This window comes from Stegostoma tigrinum, chromosome 24 (assembly GCF_030684315.1).
Source record: "Stegostoma tigrinum isolate sSteTig4 chromosome 24, sSteTig4.hap1, whole genome shotgun sequence".
NCBI lineage: Eukaryota > Metazoa > Chordata > Chondrichthyes > Orectolobiformes > Stegostomatidae > Stegostoma > Stegostoma tigrinum.
Window position 1 is genome coordinate 44,117,622 of NC_081377.1, and position 23,661 is coordinate 44,141,282.

General features: G+C 44.6%; 1 protein-coding gene across 5 annotated transcripts in view; it reads right to left on the bottom strand.

The window, feature by feature from the left end:
• ahdc1 (AT hook, DNA binding motif, containing 1) overlaps positions 1-16,089 on the bottom strand; it is a 207,702-nt gene extending 191,613 nt beyond the window's left edge. For 4 of the 5 annotated variants that reach the window (XR_007250156.2, XM_048558008.2, XM_059654407.1 and 1 more), the window contains exon 1: positions 16,023-16,074. The gene's annotated coding sequence lies outside the window, so the exon portion shown is untranslated. Of the gene's footprint in view, positions 1-16,022 lie in introns of all 5 variants that reach the window. The other variant, XM_059654408.1, reaches the window with a different exon arrangement.
• Positions 16,090-23,661: the final 7,572 nt, after the last annotated feature.

Sequence of the window (23,661 nt, forward strand, 5' to 3'; positions counted from 1 at the left end):
AACCATTTCAACTCCCCCTCACACTCCTGAGACGACATGCCCATCCGGGGCCTCCTGCAGTGCCACACGGATGCTACCCTGAAGGTTGCAGCAACAGCAATTCATATTCCACTTGGGAACCCTGCAGCCCAATGGTATCAATGTGGACTTCACAAGTTTCAAAATCTCCCGTCCCCCTACCACATCCCAAAACCAGCCCAGCTCATTCCCACCTCCCTAACCTGTTCTTCTTCTCACCAACCCTGTCCTCCCACCTCAAGCCACACACCCACTTCCCACCTACTAACCTCATCCCACACCCTTGACCTGTCCCCTCCCTACCTCCCCACCTACACTCACCTTTACTGGCTCCATCCCCTGCCTCTTTGACCTGTGTGTCTCCCCTCCACCTATCTTCTCCTCTATCCATCTTCGATCCACCTCCCGTTCTCTCCCTATTTATTTCAGAACCTTCTCCCCCTCCCCCATTTCTGATGAAGGGTCTAGGCCCGAAACATCAGCTTTCCTGCTCCTATGATGCTGCTTGGCCTGCTGTGTTCATCCAGCTCCACACTTTGTTATCTACGAAGGCTATGGTGAACTTGGTTAGGACTCCAAGTTCAGGCCTTTCTGGATATCATGTCAAGTTCTGGGCCCCACAGTGTAGGAAGGATGGGAGGGCATTGCAGACTATGCAGAAAACATACACAAGAATGTTTCTCGGAATAAGAAACTTCAGTTATGCATATGGTTTGGCAAAAATTGTCTATTTTTATTGGAAAGGAAAAGGTGGAGAGAAGATTTGTTGGAGAAACCCAATATTACAAGAGTAGGTAGGGAAAGACTGCTGCCCCTTGTGAAAGGATTGAGAATCAGAGGGCTTCAATTTAATGCAATTGGCTTTTTAAAAAAAAGGCAAAAAAAGTCATAGAAGAGGAAAGAAAAACGTTTTCATGTCGCAAGTGGTTACTGTCTGAAAGCACTGTCTGGAATGAAGCAGAAGAGAGTCAATTAAAGCATTGAAAAGGAATTAGATGGTTACCTAAAGCAGAAAATCGTGCAGAGTTTTGGGGAAAAGGGAGAAGAATGGCACAAAGTAAACTGATCAGAGTTGGTGCAGACATGATGGGCTGAATGGCCTGATTCTTCTTCATAATATTTCTAAGATTCTTTGAGCAAGGTAAATAAAACTGGTAAAAAGGAAGAGTCACAGGAGGGAGAGAACAACAATCCTAAACTGATCAATGCTCTCAAATTCCCCTACTGAACCCCACAGTACCAAAAGCAAACATCTTAATAACTTAAAATACTCACTGCTTCCTGCACAGTGCAACCTGCCAAGAAACTCAGCACATCAATTTACTCCTCCTGGAAGCACCATATAATTAAGCCACACAATGACTTCATCAAATATTTCTATGAATGTTGACTCTTCAAAAGGTACAATAAAAATAAATCTAAAAATGTATTTTATTGTGGCGACACACTTTAATTGATACTGTTTTGCAAAGATTTTGTACAATAGAATTTTTGTAACATGCTGCAAATTCAATAAAAGCCTAGGTTAAGAAATCCACAGCATAGCAAACTTAAAACGCCTTAGGGTAAACCCAGGGATTCTTGCTTATCAATAACCACCCAGGTGCTGCAAAGAACTTACTTCCTCAGATTATGTTATGCAATCATATTTCCTATGGAACTTTTTTTTAGTATGTGATTAAACTACCTTAAATGTAGCAGAACATTGACAAATATAAAAGTTACAACATGCAGGAAGTTGCCATTTTCTTTCACAATCAATATTCCTGCGGCACGTCAAGGAACTACTGGAACTGGGAGGTCCCCACAGGGTTCAGAACAAAGCTTCAAAAATGTAAAGTAGGCAAATCCTTTGTATAATATTTTCAGTTTTGGAGGTGGTGAGAAATATAAAAAGATAATAATTTTGTTTAAATCTAGAGATTGCAAATTAAAACGATGTGACTACGCAATTCGTATCATAAAGCCCGGAGGTTCTGGTGGAAAACAGTCGGGGAGGTGTCACAACGGGGCTCTAAATACCATTATACCAATTGAATTTTGGCCATTCAATACAATTGGTTCACCTCCTTGGCACTTATCGCAGAGGCACGCATGATGGGAGGGAATCACCCGAAGGGAAAAAAATTGTGCAGGAGATTGTGAAAATATCAAAACATTAGGAGGATCAACAACATTATTATTTATCCATAAGGTGCGGCCAGCCACTAGTTCTGGTCATTCAAATGAGCTAACTGCTATGCTGCAGGGCGCCCTTACGGTGCCAGTAGTTTCATTAACTCAGAGGCCTAACTACCCAGGGCCATCACCATCACAATTGTTCCTGATCTCCTATAATAGGTTCAGGCTCTCATAGAGCCTTGCCTTGCTATCATTTTAACTCCTGCTGCTCCAAACTATTTTTCTTAAATGCACACACTACGTATTAAGCGTTAAAAGGCTGATGCTGTCAGGGCTGAGGAAGGGTCACTAGACCCGAAACATTAATTCTGATTTTTTCTTCACAGATGCTGCCAGACTTGCCGAGCTTGTCCAGCAACTCTTGTGTCAGAGAATTTAGCTGTTCACTTCACCTTCATGTTTACCCTGGCCAAGTGTCACATCCCTGTAATATGACAGGTTTGAAATAAGCTCATCTGAAGCCTTTTGCCCAACAATTATCAAATCTTCAGTGGATTTAACACCCAAACTCATTATTAACAGAGGATTGGGGTGTAAGATGATAATAGATTCCATTTGTAGGAACTTTATGTCAAACAGCAATGTTGAGGGGACTGGACAGTGCAAAATATTAATAATACATTCTTGAGGGCCGGATCTGAGTTTCAATCCCACTCTAGCTAACAGAATTCAAGTTGTTCAATTTGTCCAAGATTCTAAAGTAGAAGAGATCTTGAGAAGTCTGAATACAGTCCTGATTTACATGGGAACACAATATGAAAGTGCTAACCATGGGAAGTCAAAACAAAAGTCAGTAGTTTAAAAAGGATGGCTTCGTTGAGAACCAGAAAATGTTGCAGTATGGGGAAAGGAACAATTGTCCGAGATTGGAGGCTACGAAGGTTTACAGAGCCCATACCATAAACTGGCCCATCAGACCAACCAGTACTGGTTTCACACAAGCTCCTCTCACTCCTCATGTAAAGCACTCACTTAAAGCACAAGGCCATTTGCAGTGTGGTTCTACTCTTGTGGAGGGAGAAAACCAAGGCACAAACACAATAAAAGCTCCTGCGCAGAAAGAAAAATCTTAATTTCTGCAAATGTCTCCAAATTCAAATGTCGAAACAGCAAGCAAGAATATTGCCAAACTGAGAATCACGCTTCAACTGAAAAAATGACAGACAAAATGTGGAATGAAAATAATGTCCTGATATTATTGGAAAGATAAGGAAATAAACGGAGAAGGTGACTATGATGCCATAACATGACACTGGGCCTACTGGGTGATCTTTACATTTGAGACAGACAGTCTGTCGTGACTGTGATTCCATGTTGGTACAGGCAGCAAGGCTCCTCCTGCTCAGTTTAAAAACCACTGATGCAGGGGCTAGTCGGGCATTACAGGAATTTTCTACCTTTTTGACAGTTTGGAAACACCACAGAAATGTGCTTGTATTTTCTATTGAAATACCAGGTGAACAAATACAAGTATATTAGTATGATCGATAATAAAATGTGAGGCTGGATGAACACAGCAGGCCAAGCAGCATCTCAGGAGCACAAAAGCTGACGTTTCGGGCCTAGACCCTTCATCAGAGAGGGGGATGGGGTGAGGGTTCTGGAAAAAATAGGGAGAGAGGGGGAGGCGGACCAAAGATGGAGAGAAAAGAAGATAGGTGGAGAGAGTGTAGGTGGGGAGGTAGGGAGGGGATAGGTCAGTCCAGGGAAGACGGACAAGTCAAGGAGGTGGGATAAGGTTAGTCGGTAGATGGGGGTGCGGCTTGGGGTGGGAGGAAGGGATGGGTGAGAGGAAGAACCGGTTAGGGAGGCAGAGACAGGTTGGACTGGTTTTGGGATGCAGTGGGGTGGGGGAGGGGTGGGGGGAGAGCTGGGCTGGTTGTGTGGTGCAGTGGGGGGAGGGGACGAACTGGGCTGGTTTTGGGATGCAGTTGGGGAAGGGGAGATTTTGAAACTGGTGAAGTCCACATTGATACCATTAGGCTGCAGGGTTCCCAGGCGGAATATGAGTTGCTGTTCCTGCAACCTTCGGGAGGCATCATTGTGGCACTGCAGGAGGCCCATGATGGACATGCCATCTAAAGAATGGGAGGGGGAGTGGAAATGGTTTGCGACTGGGAGGTACAGTTGTTTGTTGCGAACTGAGCAGAGGTGTTCTGCAAAGCGGCCTCCAAGCCTCCGCTTGGTTTCCCCAATGTAGAGGAAGCCACACCGGGTACAGTGGATGCAGTATACCACATTGGCAGATGTGCAGGTGAACCTCTGCTTAATGTGGAATGTCATCTTGGGGCCTGGGATAGGGGTGAGGGAGGAGGTGTGGGGGCAAGTGTAGCATTTCCTGCGGTTGCAGGGGAAGGTGCCGGGTGTGGTGGGGTTGGAGCGCAGTGTGGAGCGAACAAGGGAGTCACGGAGAGAGTGGTCTCTCTGGAAAGCAGACAGGGGTGGGGATGGAAAAATGTCTTGGGTGGTGGGGTCGGATTGTAAATGGCGGAAGTGTCCGAGGATGATGCGTTGTATCCGGAGGTTGCTGGGGTGGTGTGTGAGAACGAGGGGGATCCTCTTTGGGCTGTTGTGGCGGGGGTGGGGTGTGAGGGATGTGTTGCGGGAAATACGGGAGACGCGGTCAAGGGCATTCTTGGGAATAGGGGATGGAATTTTTGCAGGAGGGTGGGTGGGAGGAGGTGTATTCTAGGTAGCTGTGGGAGTCGGTGGGCTTGAAATGGACATCAGTTACAAGCTGGTTGCCTGAGATGGAGACTGAGAGGTCCAGGAAGGTGAGGGATGTGCTGGAGATGGCCCAGGTGACCTGAAGGTTGGGTGGAAGGTGTTGGTGAAGTGGATGAACTGTTCGAGCTCCTCTGGGGAGCAAGAGGCGGCGCCGATACAGTCATCAATGTACCAGAGGAAGAGGTGGGGTTTGGGGCCTGTGTAGGTGCGGAAGAGGGACTGTTCCACATAACCTACAAAGAGACAGGCATAGCTGGGGCCCATGTGGGTGCCCATGGCCACCCCCTTAGTCTGTAGGAAGTGGGAGGAGTCAAAAGAGAAGTTGTTGAGGGTGAGGACGAGTTCAGCTAGGCGGATGAGGGTGTCGGTGGAGGGGGACTGGTCGGGCCTGCGGGACAGGAAGAAGCGGAGGGCCTTGAGGCCATCTGCATGCGGAATGCAGGTGGAGAGGGACCCCACAATCCATCCCCACCCCTGTCTGCTTTCCAGAGAGACCACTCTCTCCGTGACTCCCTTGTTCGCTCCACACTGCGCTCCAACCCCACCACACCCGGCACCTTCCCCTGCAACTGCATGAAATGCTACACTTGCCCCCACACCTCCTCCCTCACCCCTATCCCAGGCCCCAAGATGACATTCCACATGAAGCAGAGGTTCACCTGCACATCTGCCAATGTGGTATACTGCATCCACTGTACCCGGTGTGGCTTCCTCTACATTGGGGAAACCAAGCGGAGGCTTGGAGGCCGCTTTGCAGAACACCTCTGCTCAGTTCGCAACAAACAACTGCACCTCCCAGTTGCAAACCATTTCCACTCCCCCTCCCATTCTTTAGATGACATGTCCATCATGGGCCTCCTGCAGTGCCACAATGATGTCACCCGAAGGTTGCAGGAACAGCAACTCATATTCCGCCTGGGAACCCTGCAGCCTAATGGTATCAATGTGGACTTCACCAGTTTCAAAATCTCCCCTTCCCCAACTGCATCCCTAAACCAGCCCAGTTCGTCCCCTCCCCCCACTGCACCACACAACCAGCCCAGCTCTTCCCCCCCACCCACTGCATCCCAAAACCAGTCCAACCTGTCTCTGCCTCCCTAACCGGTTCTTCCTCTCACCCATCCCTTCCTCCCACCCCGAGCCGCACCCCCATCTACCTACTAACGTCATCCCACCTCCTTGACCTGTCCGTCTTCCCTGGACTGACCTATCCCCTCCCTACCACCCCACCTATACTCTCCTCTCCACCTATCTTCTTTACACTCCATCTTCGGTCCGCCTCCCCCTCTCTCCCTCTTTATTCCAGAACCCACACCCCATCCCCCTCTCTGATGAAGGGTCTAGGCCCGAAACGTCAGCTTTTGTGCTCCTGAGATGCTGCTTGGCCTGCTGTGTTCATCCAGCCTCACATTTTATTATCTTGGAATTCTCCAGCATCTGTAGTTGCCATTATCTCTATATTAGTATGATATTCTAGTTTAGATACGCTCTTGGCTACACTAAGTCATATTATGTAAGAGTTACAATTTGTACTTAAATAGCATAACAAAATCCTGGCTTGAAATAAATATTTAAATTAGCCAACTATCCCTATGCCTCAAAATAAAAGAAACACACTAGAAAGCACAGATGTTTTGTACCTGGCTCACAAAGCCTCAAAGAACATGGAAATCTCCCATGGCAACAGCATTACTAAAACTGGATCACCAGGATGCGTGTCTGAAGTACCACCATGAAAGGAAGAAGCCACACAGATCTGACATGATTCATATTTAAACGGCAATATTACAAAGGAACACGGAGGCACAAAAAAAAATTCGCTGTCCTTCAATCTTGGGTTGAAGTTTTCTCTTTTCAACTTTAGAAACTAAAATATAAATCCAGCCCAAATTGAATGAACAGATGATGTGTCAGAAATGGCAACCAGTTTCCAAGAAGCAGTGCCTGTAATCGTTAAACTCACACAAACAGGTCACAAAGAGAATCGGTGTGAAAAACTGAAAATATTATCAACATGCACCTCGGGTCAAAGTCAAAGGAAAAAGCAGAATCAAATCCAAAGGCAGCTGTGCCTACTGGGGATAACCACTACTCTCTCCATTTCCCTATCATCTCCCAGATGAAATACATCCTTAAAAACTGAATTAGTTTTGGTTTAAATGTTACTAGCCTTCCGTTCAGAATGTAAAGCTAACCACTAGGAAGTACAGAGACTAGCAAGCTTCTTTCTACATGTATCATGAGAGTCACTGCTGGTCAGCCACCAGACGCAGCTAGCATCATAAACGTCAAGAGATAGTAGGAACTGCAGATGCTGGAGAATCTGAGATAACAAGATGAGGAGCTGGATGAACACAGCAGGACAAGCAGCAGAGGGAGCAGGAAAGCTGACGTTTTGGGCCTAGACCCTTTTTCAGAAATGGGGGAGGGGGAAGCAGTTTCTGAAGTAAACAGGGAGAGAGAGGGAGGTCGATTGAAGATGGATAGAGGAGAAGATAGGTGGAAAGGAGACAGACAGGTCAAAGAGGTGGGAATGGAGCAAGTAAAGGTGAGTGTAGGTGGGGAGGGAGGGGGGGGGGGGATAGGTCAGTCCAGGGAGGACGGACAGGTCAAAGGGGCGGGATGAGGTTAGTAGGTAGGAGATGGGGGTGGGGCTTGAGGTAGGAGGACAGGACAGGTGGGAGGAAGGACAGGTTCGGGAGGTGGGGACAAGCTGGGCTGGTTTTAGGATGCGGTAGGGGGAGGGGAGATTTTGAAGCTGGTGAAGTCCACATTGATACCACTGGGCTGCAGGGTTCCCAAGCGGAATATGAGTTGCTGTTCCTGCAACGTTCAGATAGCATCGTTGTGGCACTGCAGGAGGCCCAGGATGGACATGTCATCTGAGGAATGGGAGGGGGAGTTGAAATGGTTCGCGACTGGGAGCTCCAGTTGTTTATTGTGAACCAAGCGCAGGTGTTCTGCAAAGTGGTCCTAAGCCTCCGCTTGGTTTCCCCGATGTAGAGGTAGCCACAACGGGAACAGCAGATGCAGGATATTACATTGTCAGATAGGTAGGTGAACATCTGCTTGATGTGGAAAGCCTTCTTGGGGCCTGGGATGGGAGTGAGGGGGCAAGTGTCGGGGCAACTGATATCCATTTCAAGCCCACCGACTCCCACAGCTGCCTACAATACACCTCCTCCCACTCACCTTCCTGCAAAAATGACATCCCCTATTCTCAATTCCTTCACCTCTGCCGCATCTGCTCCCAAGAGGAGGAATTCCACTCCCCAACATCTCAGATGTCCTCGTTTTAAAGGACCGCAAGTTCCTCCCCTCAGTCGTCGAGAATGCCCTCAACTGTGTCTTCCGCATTTCCTGCAACTCGTCCCTCAAACCCCCTCCCCACAATAACAACCAAAACAGAATCCCCCTCATCCTCACGTACCACCCCACCAAACTCCGGATCCAAGACATCATCCTCCAACACTTCCGCCATCTGCAATCCGACCCCATCACCGAAGATATATTTCCCTCCCCACACTTATCTGTCTTCCAGAGGGACCACTCTTTCTGTGACTCTCTTGTCTGCTCCACACTCCCCTCCAGCCCCATCATACCCAGCAGTATTCCCTCCACCTGCAGGGTGCTACGCCTGCTCCCATCCCAGGCCCCAAGAAGTCTTTCCACATCAAGCATCTTCAAGCAGGTTCACCTGCACATCAGACGACGTGGTATCCGGCATCCACTGTTCCTGTTGTGGCCTCCGCTACAATCAGGGAAATCAAGCAGAGGCTTGGGGGCTGCTTTGCAGAACACCTACGCTGGGTTCGCACTAAACAACTGCACCTCCCAGTCGCGAACCATTTCAACTTCCCCTCCCATTCCTCAGACGACATGTCCATCCTGGGCCTCCAGCAGTGCCACAATGATGCTACCTGAAGGTTGCAGGAACAGCAACTCATATTCCACTTGAGAACCCTGCGGCCCAGTGGTATCAATGTGGACTTCACAAGCTTCAAAATCTCCCTTCCCCCTAACGCATCCCAAAACCAGCCCAGCTCATCCCCGCCTCCATAACCTATTCTTCTTCTCACCTCAAGCCCCACCACCAACTCCTACCTACTAACCTCATCCCGCCCCTTTACCCTGTCCATTCACCCTGGACTAATCTATCTCCTCCCTAACCACACACACCTTGACTGGCTCCAACCCCACCCCTTTAACTTGTCTGTCTCCTCTCCAGCTATCTTCTCCTCTATCCATCGTCTATCCACCTCCCCCCCACTCCGTATTTACTTCAGAACCTCCTTCCCTTCCCCCAGTTCTGAAGAAGGCTTTCCTGTCAGCTTTCCTGTTCCTCTGATGCTGCTTGGCCTGCTGTGTTCATCCAGCTCCACACATTGTTATCTCAAATAAAAGTTATTCTGTCTTTCCATTAGCAAAGCACTGAATTAACGCTGTGCCCATTGGAACTGAGCGAAGCCAGTCTCTTCCCTACAATTCAGACCCAGCCCTCTTGGTCGATGAGATATTACACAAATATGCTGCATCACTGTGCATGAAATAAATGTGACGTATCTATTTATAAACCATTAAGGTACAAGCTGACTAAATGTATCAAAGCATCAGAAACGCTCAGGGATACATGTGTCAGCTGAACAGCTACAAGTAAATCAGTATTTGTGCTACTTTGAAAATGTAATCATTTAATAATCTAAGAGTCTAGTGTAGAATAAGAATGATTCCTGTATGACTGTACACACAAACACAGGAAAGAGGCAATTCAACACAATTCTCCAAAATATCTCACCTTTATCCTTGCTGAAATGAATCATGTGGCCATGCACATATACTGTGGATTACAGAGGTGACAATTTGCTGCACTGTGCAGGTGGTTTCTCCAGTTATTGCTCCAGGGCAGGCCCCCTCACAAACACGTAGAATTCAAGTATCATTATGGACAACACTTAGACCCTGTGAACTATCTGGACTGGATCAGATCATTTAGTTGACTTTGATTGAGTAATTCTCCCAAAGATTAATTCTTATCAACCCCATTTTTAATGTTGAGATGACAGAGCTGTAAGGGGGTGTAAAGTGCTGGTCAGGCTAGGGGTGGGAAGAGAAGGTTTGGACGGTAGGTCAGGAAACATGTGTTTGGGTGTGATGTTTCTGTTGTTAGTGTGGAGAAGATAGCACTTCAGACCAGACTAGAATGTCCCCGGGCCGTCAATTCCTGTTAATACATCAGGGGAAGTACACAGCGGGCGAGAGAGACAGAACAATTCATTAGACAAGCAGCTAAATATATCTGGATGCAGAGTGAACAAGAAATTCTTCTAAAAATCAAACCTCAACATGCTCTTTCCCTCTCTTCCATTTCCCTTGTACAATTTGATAGTAGAAAGGAGGAAAGAAAAAGACAATTATAATTACAATGTTAAGACAAATAGAAATAGCTGTGAATTGAAACTGGCTCAACAGGATTCAATTAATAATGTGTACCACATCTCTCAAATACTAATGCATGCAAACAGATTTTCTTCAAAAAAATGCATGAAATTCAAAGTGCAACATTAGAAAATAAAACAAAATGAATTATTTCACCTGCACCTTGCCTTCTGCAGGATTGATGTAATGTCAGACAGACACACTGCATGGGATTCATGTGGGAAAGACACAGCAGTTTGGTCTCTGCTGCTGACATGCCCAGTCAGAGCTAACACTAAAACAGACAGTTTGTTCCCACATATTTTCTGACCTCACAGAAGAACATTTTCACTTGAATATGACTGCAGTGCAAAACCACAAACGAACATGTGATTTAATTGGGATAAGAATATTTCTGAAAAATTAAAACACATTCATAAATCCAAGCAGGTAAACAGTCCCCCTACTGTGGGCTATTGCAGAAAGCTTCTGCAGACAAAAGAATACTTCTCCAAATGTCACATTCATTGGAACACCATTATGTGCTGCTCATATTAAGAAAGGATAATTCAAAAACACTCTTACAAAAACTTTTAAAATTTCCGCTCACTTTTTGATCAATCCTATGTATCATACCCTATTTGAGATAGTAAACAAAATGAAATGACACAGCTGTCCCTGTCAAAACTATCTTTAAACTGCCAACATTAAGACAGAGGAGAACATTTCACTTTCAGTCTAGGGTCTGTGTGTTTCCACACGAAACAGAAACATGAAACGGATAAATCCCAGCTATGAACTATGACTCAATATTTGAAAAAGGACAAAAAAAATCAACCAGAAAACAATATCTGGCTTTCAGCTAGTTTACAAGGTATATTACACATATGCAAGATATATATACATATGTATCATACATACAAAATTTTCAGAAGAAGGATTTTGAGATTTGGAATGCCATCATTTGCAAGTTCCCCTCCAAGACACTCATTATCTGGACTTGGATGACCTTGGTCAAAATCCTGGAATTCCCTCCCTGAGGGTTTAGTAGGTCAACCTGCAGGAGTTCACCACCACCTTCTCAAGGGCAACTGGGGAAGGGCAATAAATTCTGGCTCAGCCAGGGACACCCACATGTCAGAGAGAATTAAATAAAAATCACTGAAATGCAAACATACGGATTCAGAGCAGAAGGCTGCCATTCAGTCCCTCAAGATTACTGTACCATTTAATAACAGTCAAACTCATACAGCCTGGAAATAGACCTTCTGTCTAACTCATCCATGCCAACCACGTTTCCCAAACTAAACTAGCCCCACCTGCCTGCATTTGGCCCATATCGCTCTAAACCTTTCCCAATCATGTACCTACCCAAATGTCTTTTAAAATGTTCCAACTGTTCTTGCCTCTATCACTTCCTCTGGCTGTGCATTCCACACAAGAACCACCCCCTGAGTGAAAAAGTTATCCTTCTGTCCCTTTTAAATCTTTCTTCTCTCACTTTAAAAACATGCCCCTAGTTTTGAACTCATCCATACAGGAAATGACCTTTGCTATTCATCTTAGCTTTACCTTTAATGATTTTACAATGTTCTACAAGGTGACCCTTCAGCCTCCTACGATCCAGTGAAAAAAGTCCCAGCCTGTCCAGCCTCTCCTTAGATCTCAAACCCTCCATTCCCAGTAAGATCCTGGTAAACCTGTTCTGAACTCGCTCAAATTTAATAATGTCCTTTCTATAGCAAGGCAACCAGAACTGTATACAGTACTCCAAAAGTGGCCTCACCAACATCCTATACAACCTCAACATGATGTCCCAACTCCCATACTCAATGATCTGAACAATGAAGACATGCGTGCCAAACATCACCTTGACCACCCTACCTGTGATGCAACTTTCAAAGAGCTCTGTACCTAAGCCCCTCGGTCTCTGTGTTCAACAACACTACCCAGCCACATGTACAAATCATGAGATAGCACGGCATGAAGCTGGATGAATGCAGCAGGCCAAGCAGCATCAGAGGGGCAGGAGAATTTGACATTTCAGGTCGAGACCCTTCTTCAGAAATGTGCTTCTGAAGAAGGGTCTCGACCCGAAACGTCAAACCTTCCTGCTCCTCTGATGCTGCTTGGCCTGCTGCGTTCATCCAGCTTCATGCCGTGTTATCTCAGATTCTCCAGCATCGGCAGTTCCTACCATCTCTGTACAAATCAAACCCTTGTTTATCATACCAAAATGCATTACCTCACATTTATCCAAATTAAACTCCACCTGCCACTCCTCAGCCCATTGGCCCGATTGATCAAGATCTCTTTGCGATCTTAGATATCCTTCTTCACTGTCGATGAAACCACCAAAACAACATACCTACCTCTGCCTTAAAGTCATTCAACAAACCATCTCCACCATATTTTGGGTGAAAGGGTTCCAGGATTCATAAGCCTCAAGGAAGAAAAGAAATTCGGAGATAGCAGCTACAGATGCTAGAGTCAGAGATACGCCGTGTGAAGTTGGAGGAACACAGCAGGCTAGGTAGCTTCAGTGGAGCAGGAAAGTTGACATTTCAGCTCGGGACCTTTCTTCAGAAATCTCCACACTTTGCCTTAAATGGGAAATCCTATGTTACATAACTGTGTCCCCTGAGACTCTCCCACAAGGAAGAACTGCTCTCAGCACCCACCCTGTAATATGCTCTCAATGAGATCACCTCATTCTGAGATAAAGAGATACAGGCCCTGTCTATCCAACCTTTCTTCCTAAGATAACCCCTTTCAATAAGCAGTGCTGTAAAGGTAAAGCTGACATAGTCCTGCTGGAACATTGGGCTGCTCTCTCATTCGAGAGAAATGACTAGTGGTCATTTAAAGAGACTTATCATGTCTCAGGCATGGGGAGAAGCTGAGAAGGAGAATCCTTCACTGTAACCTCAGCCAGTGAGGGAACTGAAACCATACACTTGGCATCACCCTGTATTACAAACCAGCTACTGAGCTAGGCGCCTCCCAGTAATCTATGTTTGCTAATAAATGAATGTTTACATTATGAAATATATATGTACATGCCAGAGTCGCACTGCAGTATATGGAAGAAAATAAATGATTTAATGGGTGGGAAACATATTGAAAGCCTTGTCTCTTGACTGTTGCATGTAGATAGAGTCACAGAATTATACAGCATGGAAACAAACCGTTCAGTCCAACTAGTCCACACCGAACATAACCACAAACTAAACGAGTCCCACCTGCCTGCTCCTGGCCCATATCCCTCCAAACTTTTCCTATTCACATACCTATCTAAGTGTATTTTAAACTTTGTAACTGTACCCACATCTACCACTTCCTCAGGAAGTTCACTCCACACAGGAACCATCCTCTGTGTAAAACATTTGTCTCATGTCTTTTTAAATTCTCTCTCCTCTCACCTTAGAAATGGAAGATTTCCTCTTCTATTAAATTATTTAACTTTCCTCTCGTCTATCATGTTATCTCTGGCTATTCAGCACTGAACACAAAAAAAATCAGTGGCAGGGAATGTCCAATGTCAAATGCTGTTTCTAGATGAACCTGTGCATGCAGCCTCCTCTCAGCGTTATGATCATAAAATACTGCATTTTTAAGAAATGACTGACACGCTGCATGCAAAAAAAGTTCATGCTACACTACATTCGCAGTGATAGACAAAGGAATGCTGATTGAAGAGAAGAAGTGTTTGTGTGTTAAAAGATGATGCTTCAATGCAAACACTTGCTCTACTCACTCAATTCTCCAACATGCGTATCTGATAACAATGCGAGGCTCTCCAAAATCCCTCCAGAATGGACACCAATTAGCTTTTAAGTTTGAAATTCTGTGTGAGGCCTTTAGAATCAAAACTATATATTGTGATTCTACGCAGATGCTAATTATACTTAAGATTTATTTAAGAAGCATAACCATTAACTGAAGACAGTAGAAATAATGCACTGGAGCCATGTACACTAAAAACTGCGTGGAAACTACACAGTTAACTACATTTGTTCCTCTCCAATTTACAATTCCAACAATTATAGTACGTCAGTCTGCAGAAAAGCTTATGCAGGACTAAATCAGCACCAAATGCCGACAAAGATGTTTGTGCAGACAGATCATGTGGAACTCACAGACCTAACATAGGCTAATGGCAGAATATTTCAACCCACATAAGCAATGTCATCAGTTTTGCATGAATGCTGTAGACCGTTTCAGATCCTGTGGTGGTCACCCTGAATAATGCAACCTTCAGTAACCTACCTGGAAGCGAGATATGTACACTGCCATTGCAGCCTTACTGGTGTCAATGTTATGTGAAGTCAGGACAACAATGTGTTCCTGCTGGTGCTGACATATTAAAATGAATACAGATGGAAACAAGGTAGACAAAATACAAATATTCTGTTAAAATATTACCAATATAACTTTATGTATCATGTACACTGCATACACTAATTGTTACAAAGTGACAGCATAATCAAAGATTGTAATGAGGCAATGGAATTGGAACAAAATTGGTCTGAGGGCATCACAGCAAAGCTACAATCTATTCTCACAGTTGCTCCATAATTTTTCCAAGTGATTCGCACAGTGCAGGTTCAAATTTTAAAACTAGATTTACTCCAGACAGCTGTATATCTCCCCACAGGAGCATTCTCAGTCTGTGATCACCACCTATGGTTCCTATCTTCCATTGGCAAAAACGCAGCAATGGCAATCTGATTAGACAAATGCTCGGATCTAGGTGAGATTGGAACAGTGATGTGGCCGTCTGCCTGCCTGTTGTTCGGGTACTGACAGAGATACAAGGTTATTGTTCGCAGCATTTCACCAGCTTCGTTGGTGATGGCAACACCAGCAAAGAGAAACATCTTAATCCTGCAGCCTGACTGAGATTAAAAGAACCCGACATCTGACTCCAATCTGCTTTCCAAAACAAAACAGAACGCATTGAATTCGGAAAAGCCAAACGGTGTCAGATTCTCATTAGTCCGTTTTATTAAAATAAATCGTGAAGCAAAAGTTGCTTTCGTATTAAATTTAAGCTAAATATATATCGCAATTGTAAAGCTTCTGAAAGATGGAATTTGCAATGTTTTTTGCTTCATTGTAACCGCCTCCGAGTAGCAAAAAAAATCCCCAAAACTGTGATCAGAGGCAATGGCAAGGCCAGCGAACGCACTGACAAGCGCAACGCCTGCGAAACACTGTCGGAAGTTCGGCGCAATTCGAGCTGCGAATCGGATCCCAATGCATTAAACAGCTCCGCGATTTTTTTTTCCCACCCCTTTTTTTAAGGAAAGGTCCGGCCTGCATCATGCATTTTCGGAAAGCAGAATGCTGCATTCCAGCAAAATTAAAAAAAAAACTGAGAGGCAGCATTTGAAAAGCTGCCGGCTGTCATGACATTTTTTTTTAAAAAAAAGCAAAAATAAATTCAGCATCGCACTGCATTGGACTCAGCATCAGTTGCCACCACCTTGCGAGAAAAAATACCCCAATCTAAAATCCTCTGCAAATATCTCTAGATGAGGACACACATGCTGTCTAATGTTTGCAACACTCTTTCCCCCGCCCCGTTGCAATGGACATTTTGAAGCAGAGGGGTTTGCAGGGTTTTGCTCTGGGAAGGAATGAATGAACGAACGAGGAGAAAGGTGAGCCGCCTTTACCTGCAACCTCCGCCCGGCTCGCGCACCTCCGACTAGTGCTCCCGGCTGCCGGTGCCGCGCGTGCGCCCGACCCGGGGGCCGGCTGCCGGTGCCGCGCGTGCGCCCGACCCGGGGGCCGGCGCCGCACACGCGCCCGCTCGCCGGCACGGCTAGCGACATCTGCCGAGCACGCGCAGCAGCCAGCACATGGCTGGAGACGTGAGGGGGCGGGGCCAGGGTGAAGTTTATTCATTTATGGGATGAGGATGTCTCTGGTTAGGATAGCATTTACTGTCCATTCCTAACTGGACTGCAATGCTGTGGGTCACACATAGGCCAGACCAGGTGAGGATGGCAGATTTCCCTCCCTAAAGGGTTCCCCAGATGGGTTTTTACAACAATCGACAATGGATTCATGGTCATCTTAATTCCAGATACTTATTGAATTGAAATTCCACCATGTGCTGTGGCAGGATTTGAACTGAGATCCCTGGAATATTGCCTGGCTCTTTGGATTAACAGTCTAGCGATAATACCACTAGGCTGACACCTACCCCTATCACATGGACTCATTTGAGTACAGACAAAAGTTTACAGGTCACCACTTAGGGCACCATCTTAGGTGCAAAGATACCTTAGGTACAGATCCCTAAGTACACACATTCTAAGGAAAGAAAATAGGAAAGTAAAGAAATAAAAAGTCCAGCATTACAGACCTTTGCATCATCTTACAAATGTGAAAAATCAAAGGAACAAAAAAAAAGTTCAGAATATAACAGTCCTTCCAACCCAGTCCACACCAGCAACTAGCCTCGAAAATGTGCCAGGCCTACACGAGGTTTCACTTTGAGGCTCTCAAGGCCTGGAGTGCCTGGAGTCTGCTCTGGATTCATCTCAAAGCGCTGAAGGCCAAGAATCAACACTGAGGAAAGAAAGTGACAAGTTCTCGCTGAGCCCGGGAGTCTATGAAATCTTCATGAGAGGATCAAGGACTGGGGATAGGTGAGAAGAAAGAAGGAAAAGAAAATGCAAATAGAGAAAAGAAATGAAATGGATGGAGTGGACAAGCTCCCACTGAGGAATCTTACTGTCTCACCATATTAGATTTGGAATGGAGGAGGATTGGAGGGGATACAGGTGTTGGAGAGGGTGGAAATGGAGGTGATAGAGGGAGATGGAGGAGGGCTAGGAATGGGGGAAATAGGAGGAGAGTGGGAATGAAGGCAGCAGGAATGCAGGGTATTATAGAATATGTTATTTTTTAAAATTTCATTCATTGGATAATGGTTGGGACATGAGTGGGCTTCTCACCAGATTATTAATCCATAGCATTTTCACCTCCCGCAAACACTGGGCAAGTGTGTGGTCGGAAATGCAGTTTGTGGTCAGTGACAGAATTTCCTGGGTGAACGGTCATACTTGTTAGTGAGTTATTACCCACAATGAATGCAGATACCCAGGTAAAGTTGTGGAGAGCTAGGTTCAAATGGTGGAATTTGAGTTCAATAAAAATTTGAAACCACACAACTAATGACCATGAAACCATTGTCACCTGTCAGAAATACCTATGTGGTTCATTGATGTCCTTTCGGGAAGGAAACAGTCATCCTTACTTGGTCTGATCTTCATGTGGCTCCAGACCCACAGTAATGTAGTTGAACTCTAAACTGCTGTCTGTGCAATTGGGGATGAGCAATAAATGCTGGCCAGGGCCGGTTACACCCACATCCTGTGGATAATTTTTTTGAAAAAAGACATACATGTCATAGGGATGGGGTGGGTTAAAGGCATTGAACTGTTCAATCAGTCATGATCGTGTTGAATGGTGGGGCCAGTTTAATGGGCTGAATGGCATCCTGCTGTTGTATGAACATCAGTGGCCGAGCCAGCAGTTATTGGTCATCCTTAATTGCCCTTGAACTGAGGGGCTAGCTGTAGACCAGACCGGACAAGGATGGCAGATTTTTGCCTCAAGAGCAAAGAACTGCAGATGCTCAAGCTGTGAAACAAAAACAAAAATTGCTAGAGAAACTCAGCAGGTCTGGCAGCATCAGTGGAGAGAGAAAACAGTCTTATATTTTTCCCCCTCCGTAGGAACTCTGCTTTATCTCACAGATCCTGCCAGAACTGCTGAGTTTCACCAGCAACTTGTGTTCTTGTGGCAGATTTTAGTATTCTTGTTCAGGCTGGGAAATTGAGATATTACTGTTGGTGACATTGGTGAACCAGATGGGATTTTAGGACAATTAACATATTATTAGACCAGCTTTTTGTCCCTCAATTAACAATTGAATTCAAATATCACTGTCACAGTGGGATTCAAAACTATGCCCCTAAAACAGTAGTTTGGGATTTGGGATTATCATGCAGTGATATTAGCATAATACCACTGCCTCCTCGAAAAAAATCACATTGAATCACAGAAGATGATTTCTGAAGAAGGGTCCACACCTGAAACGACAGCTTTCCTGCTCCTCTGATGCTGCTTGGCTAGCCATGTTCATCCATGTCTACACCTTGTTATCTTTGCATCACAGAAAGTTGTGTTTGAGATAAAGACTACGTGGCCCATCACAGCTGCACCAGCTTAATGAACATTTTGACTGGATGGGTACATGAATGGGATGGGTTTAGAAGGATATGGGTCAAATCCTGGAAAATAGGACTAAATTAGTTTAGAATATCCAGTTGGTATGGATGAGTTGAACCAAGAGATTTGTTTCTGTGCCATACATCTCTGTGATTCTATGACTTAGCACCAGTTTCTCACCTTTTCCCTTTAACCTGCACCTTGTTTCTACTTAAAATGACCATCCAATTCCCTCTTGAAAGCATCAATGGAACCTGTCTCCAACACATTTCCAGGCAGAATATTCCAAAACTTAAGTGCCCACCCTAATATTTCACACCTCAAATTTTCTTCTTTGGCAAAATCCTTTAAATCTGCCCTGATGTTTTCAATGCTTTTATAAGAGGGAAAAGTTTCTCTCCATCTACTCTGTCCTGACCCCTTGCAATTTTTAAGACTTTGATTAAATCTTCTTGTAGCCTTCATCCCTCCAAGGAAAACAGGTGCAACTTTTACAATTTGCCCTTATAACTTGCGTCTTTCCCATCAAAGGAATTGGGTGAGGTGAGGCATGTACAGCTTCAAGAAGTGAAGGAAGAATAAAGAGCAGAGCATGTAAGAAGTGGATTGGAAGGGAAAGTTGGATAGTGAGAAAGTTTAGTCTTGGAGTCTGTGTTTAAAATAAGGTATTTAAGAGAGAAATAGGAGTATTTAGTTCTCACAGAGGGTGAAGACTCTTTTAAACTCTTTCTCAAAAGGTAGTAGAATGAGAGGTTCTGAATATTTTTAAGGCGGAGGTAGATGGGTTCTTGACCCATGAGGTCAGCAGGGATGATGGGAATGTGGAGTAATTAGAATCATGGAATCCCTACAAAGCAGAAAGAGACCATTCAGCCCATCGAGTCTGCACCATCCCTGTGGAGACCATCCCAGCTGCCCTGTTCCCATAACCTCCCTTTCACATAGTTAACCCATCTAACCTGCACATCTTTCAACAGTGGGAGGAAACTGAAGAACTTGGAGGAAAGCCATACAGACAAGGGGACAATGTGCAAACTCCACACAGACTGTCATCCAAATTGGAATTAAACCCAGGTTCCTGGCACTGTGAGGCAGCAGTGCTAACCACCCAGCCACCATGACACCTAACTAGATTAAACATTTAATTTGTTTATTAAAATATAGATTGTACCCATACAACCCCACAGCCTTGGCACCAGGTCTTTGCCAGAACAGAGGAACACAGCAGGTGATGTGAAGATACAGTGCGCAGAGTCCATGCCTGTACTGTGCCCTCACAGTGAGACCAAAAAACCAGTTCCCGGCCTGTCCTCCTGTTGCCTCAGATCTCCCTTGTTACACACATTCCCAAGGAGGACGAGGTGTTGGTGCTGAAGGAAGACAACTCCTAGGAGGTCCTCTGGAATACCAGTTCCTCCTGGTGGAGTTTTGTGAGCCACAGGAAGGAGGGGATCTAACTGAAACTCTAACGAGTAAACTCAATTTTTAAACCCATTGTTTATTATTGCTGACTTTTAAAGATGAACCTCAAAATTGCACAGTGAGGAATGAGATGGGGAGAGAAGCACTGTGCTTGCCTGACTTGATAGTGCTAAGTAAGGGAAGTATCAGTTGTATGTGTGATCATTTTCATTCAGTCTGAGCTTGCTAATTTTAGGAATGTGCTGGTCCTGCATGCTAACTATAATCCCATAATTCCTTTATTCACACTCAGTTGAGACCTGGCAAGATCTGTTTCCAATTAATGAATGTGGACATACCCAAGGTTACTAAGCAAGGAGAGGGCTGGGGAAGGTGGGAAGTTGTGGAGAGAAAGGGGAAGGAACAAAGTGAAGGAGAGCAGAGGTGAGATGACTGGAATTCAGGGAGTTCTGAGAGAACAGCTCATCCTTTAGAGACAATTCATAAAGCTAACTCGAAGATTCTAATTCCACATGCATAACCCTGCACTTGTCAAAAGCTAACTGCCATTTGTCAAACCCTGTTTCCCTGACAGTCAAATGATCAGTATTAGAAAGATGAATGAAGAATAGGATAATAGACAATTACAAAAGCAATGATAAAAGTTTCTTTTAGCTACATTAAGGGTAATTGAAAACTAAACAGATCTCCAGGGTGTCTAGGCCCGAAACGTCAGCTTTTATGCTTCTGAGATGCTGCTTGGCCTGCTGCATTCATCCAGCTTCACACTTTGTTATCTGAGATCTCCAGGGTGAGTTTGAGTGGACATTCTGAAAATGGATGTGGTATGAGTTTCCATCAGTCATTATTTATGAAGATTATGCTGGTCTACCAGTAATATTGCTTTCTTAAGATAATAACTGAAATTAAAACACATGAGGACCCCAACCCAGAGAGAATAAGAAGCATCAGTGTTGGCTAGGATGCTGTTTTAAATGATGGTCCCGGTGGTCCTTGGAAAAATGGGTTATATGCTTTGCAGGTCCCTTTCACAGTTTTTGCACCCAAATGACACAGGTATCTTCTACCCAGTGAAATCATAACCAATACTGTGGAGTTCCTTGGAAACTAGTTTCCAACATTGTTCCGTTAGAGTTAGTATTAGGACCATTGATACTCAACTATTTATTCATGATCTAACTACAGGGTATTGGGGCAAGTAACCTGCAAATCTGTAGATGAAAAAGGAGCAAAGATTTCTTTCTTCAACTGTACTGACGACTGGTAAGACTGCACCTAGACTATTGTGTGCAGTTCTAGTCTCCTTGTCATAGAGGGTGTGCAGCACAGGTTCACAAGACTGATTCCTGGCGTGGTGGAGCTATCCTATGAGGAGAGATCGGGGGTGGAGGTCTGGGCCCATAGTCTTTGGTGCTGAGAAGATCTCATAAAGACCTACAAAATTCTTAAAGGTATATACAGAGTAGATGCAGGAAGGAAATTTCCCCTGCCTGTGGGGTCTAGAGCCAGGACAACAGTTACAGGATAAAAGGACTGAAATGAAAAGGAATTGCTCACTTGGAGAATGGTTGACCTTTGGAATTCTCTGCCCCAAAGAATGTCTGAGGCTGAATCATTGAGACTGTTCAAGGTGGAGGTTAATAGATTTCTAGTTACCAAAGAATCAGGTTATCGGGAATAATGCGTGAATGTGGTTTTGTGATAGATGATAAGTCAAGATCTGGAATGACAGAATAGGGTCAAAAGGCTGAATGGCCTTCTCCTGCTCCTATGTTCCTTAATTAAAGGTTTATGTGAATTTTCAAACTGTGTAAGAGAGTAAACAACTTCAAGTGAATCTCGAACTGTCAGGGAAACAGGGTTTGACAAATGGCAGTTAGCTTTTGACAAGTGCAGGGTTATGCATGTGGAATTAGAATCTTCGAGTTAGCTTTATTGCCACATGTACTCAAATGAGTACAGTGAAAAGTTTACAAGTCAGCACATATAATGCCATCTTAGGTACATAAGTACCTAGGTAGATATTCATAAGTATAAATCCTTAAGAAAAAAATTAGAAAAATAAGGAAATAAAAAGTTCAAAAATACCGACCTTTCCAATCCAGTCCATGCTGGCACCGAGCCTCTAGTCCGGAATAACTGAATGTTGCAGAGGAAGAAAAAGACCTTCATGTTTCTAAAGCTTCATCTACAAACTGCTGTATTTAAACCAAACAGGAAACTGGGCTCCTTGCGCGGATTGTCTTAATATGAATTGAGGCACGTAATTTTGTCCTTGTCCAAGACCTTGGTTGGGTCTCATTTAAAAGACACAATCTAGCTATTTTTTATCCTCCCACATGATGGATGACACTGAAACTTTGGAAACAGTTTACAGGGGGATCAACAATAGATTCTAATGTAAAGGTACATTTTTCTATCCAAATCTGGCAGCAATATGGCCAAGCAGAAAAGTGAAGACTGTGAATACTGTTGAAGTCTGTGAAATACTGAAAAAACTGGTTTAGAAACGTAGAAAAAAGGAGCAAGAGTAGGCCATTCAGCCTTCTGAGCCTCCGCCACCATTCAACGTGATCACAGCTGATGATGCAACTTCAGTATCCCTCTCTTGCTTTCTCTCCACACCCCTTGATCCCTTTAGCTGCGAGGTCCACGTCCTGCTCCCTGTTTAATATATCTTATGACTGGCCCCATCGACTTTCTGTGGTAGAGAATTCCACAGGTTCACAACCCTCTGAGTGAAGAAATTCTTCCTCATCTCAGTCCTGAATGGTTTACCACTTATGCTTAGACTGTGCTCCCTAGTTCTGGACTTGCCCAACATTGGGAACATTCTTCCTGCATCAGTCACATTAGGACTTTCTATGCTTCTATGAGATCCCCCTCACTCTTCTAAATTCCACTGAGTACAAGCCCAGACGATCCAGTCTTTCTTCATATGCCAGTCCTGCCATTTCAGGAATTCATCTGGTGAACCTTTGCTGAACTCCCTCAGTAGCAAGAATATCCTTCCACTTGCTAGGAGACCAAAACTGCACACAATACTCAAGGTGTGGCCTCACCAAGGCCCTGTATAACTCCTGCAAAACATCCTTACCCCTATACTCAAATCCTCTCGCTTGAAAGCCCAGCATGCCTTGTTGGCATTAGCAAATTACTTCCAGTAGAAATAAAGCTGTCGCGATTATTTGTGGGATCTTGAACTTGTTGTGATCGAGTTTCTAGACTGTTGATGAAGAAATTTTCTTTCTGCATCTTCCAGATTATTTGGCTGGGGGTGAGTAGGATTCATAAGGAAACTTAACGATATAGGTCCAGCTGGGTGAACAGAATTCTGTTTACATATTCAGTATTTCTCCAAGGCTTATAACTAAATTATTCTTTCAGAAATTTCTATGATAATCCATGTTTCAGGGTGGAAGTGAAAGATGCAGCTGAGAGAGGGCAGTGGGTGTGGACTGGGGATTATAGCCGAGCATTTGATGTAGATGATAAGGCATGGTGTGCATTGGTGGAGCAGGATATAACCAAATGCCACATGAATGTGATAACCCAAGAATTTGGGCTCTCTGTAATTGTTGGAAGATATTAATAATTTTCAGCATGGATTAGACTTCGGGCAAGGAAATAACAAAGTTCAAGAATAGT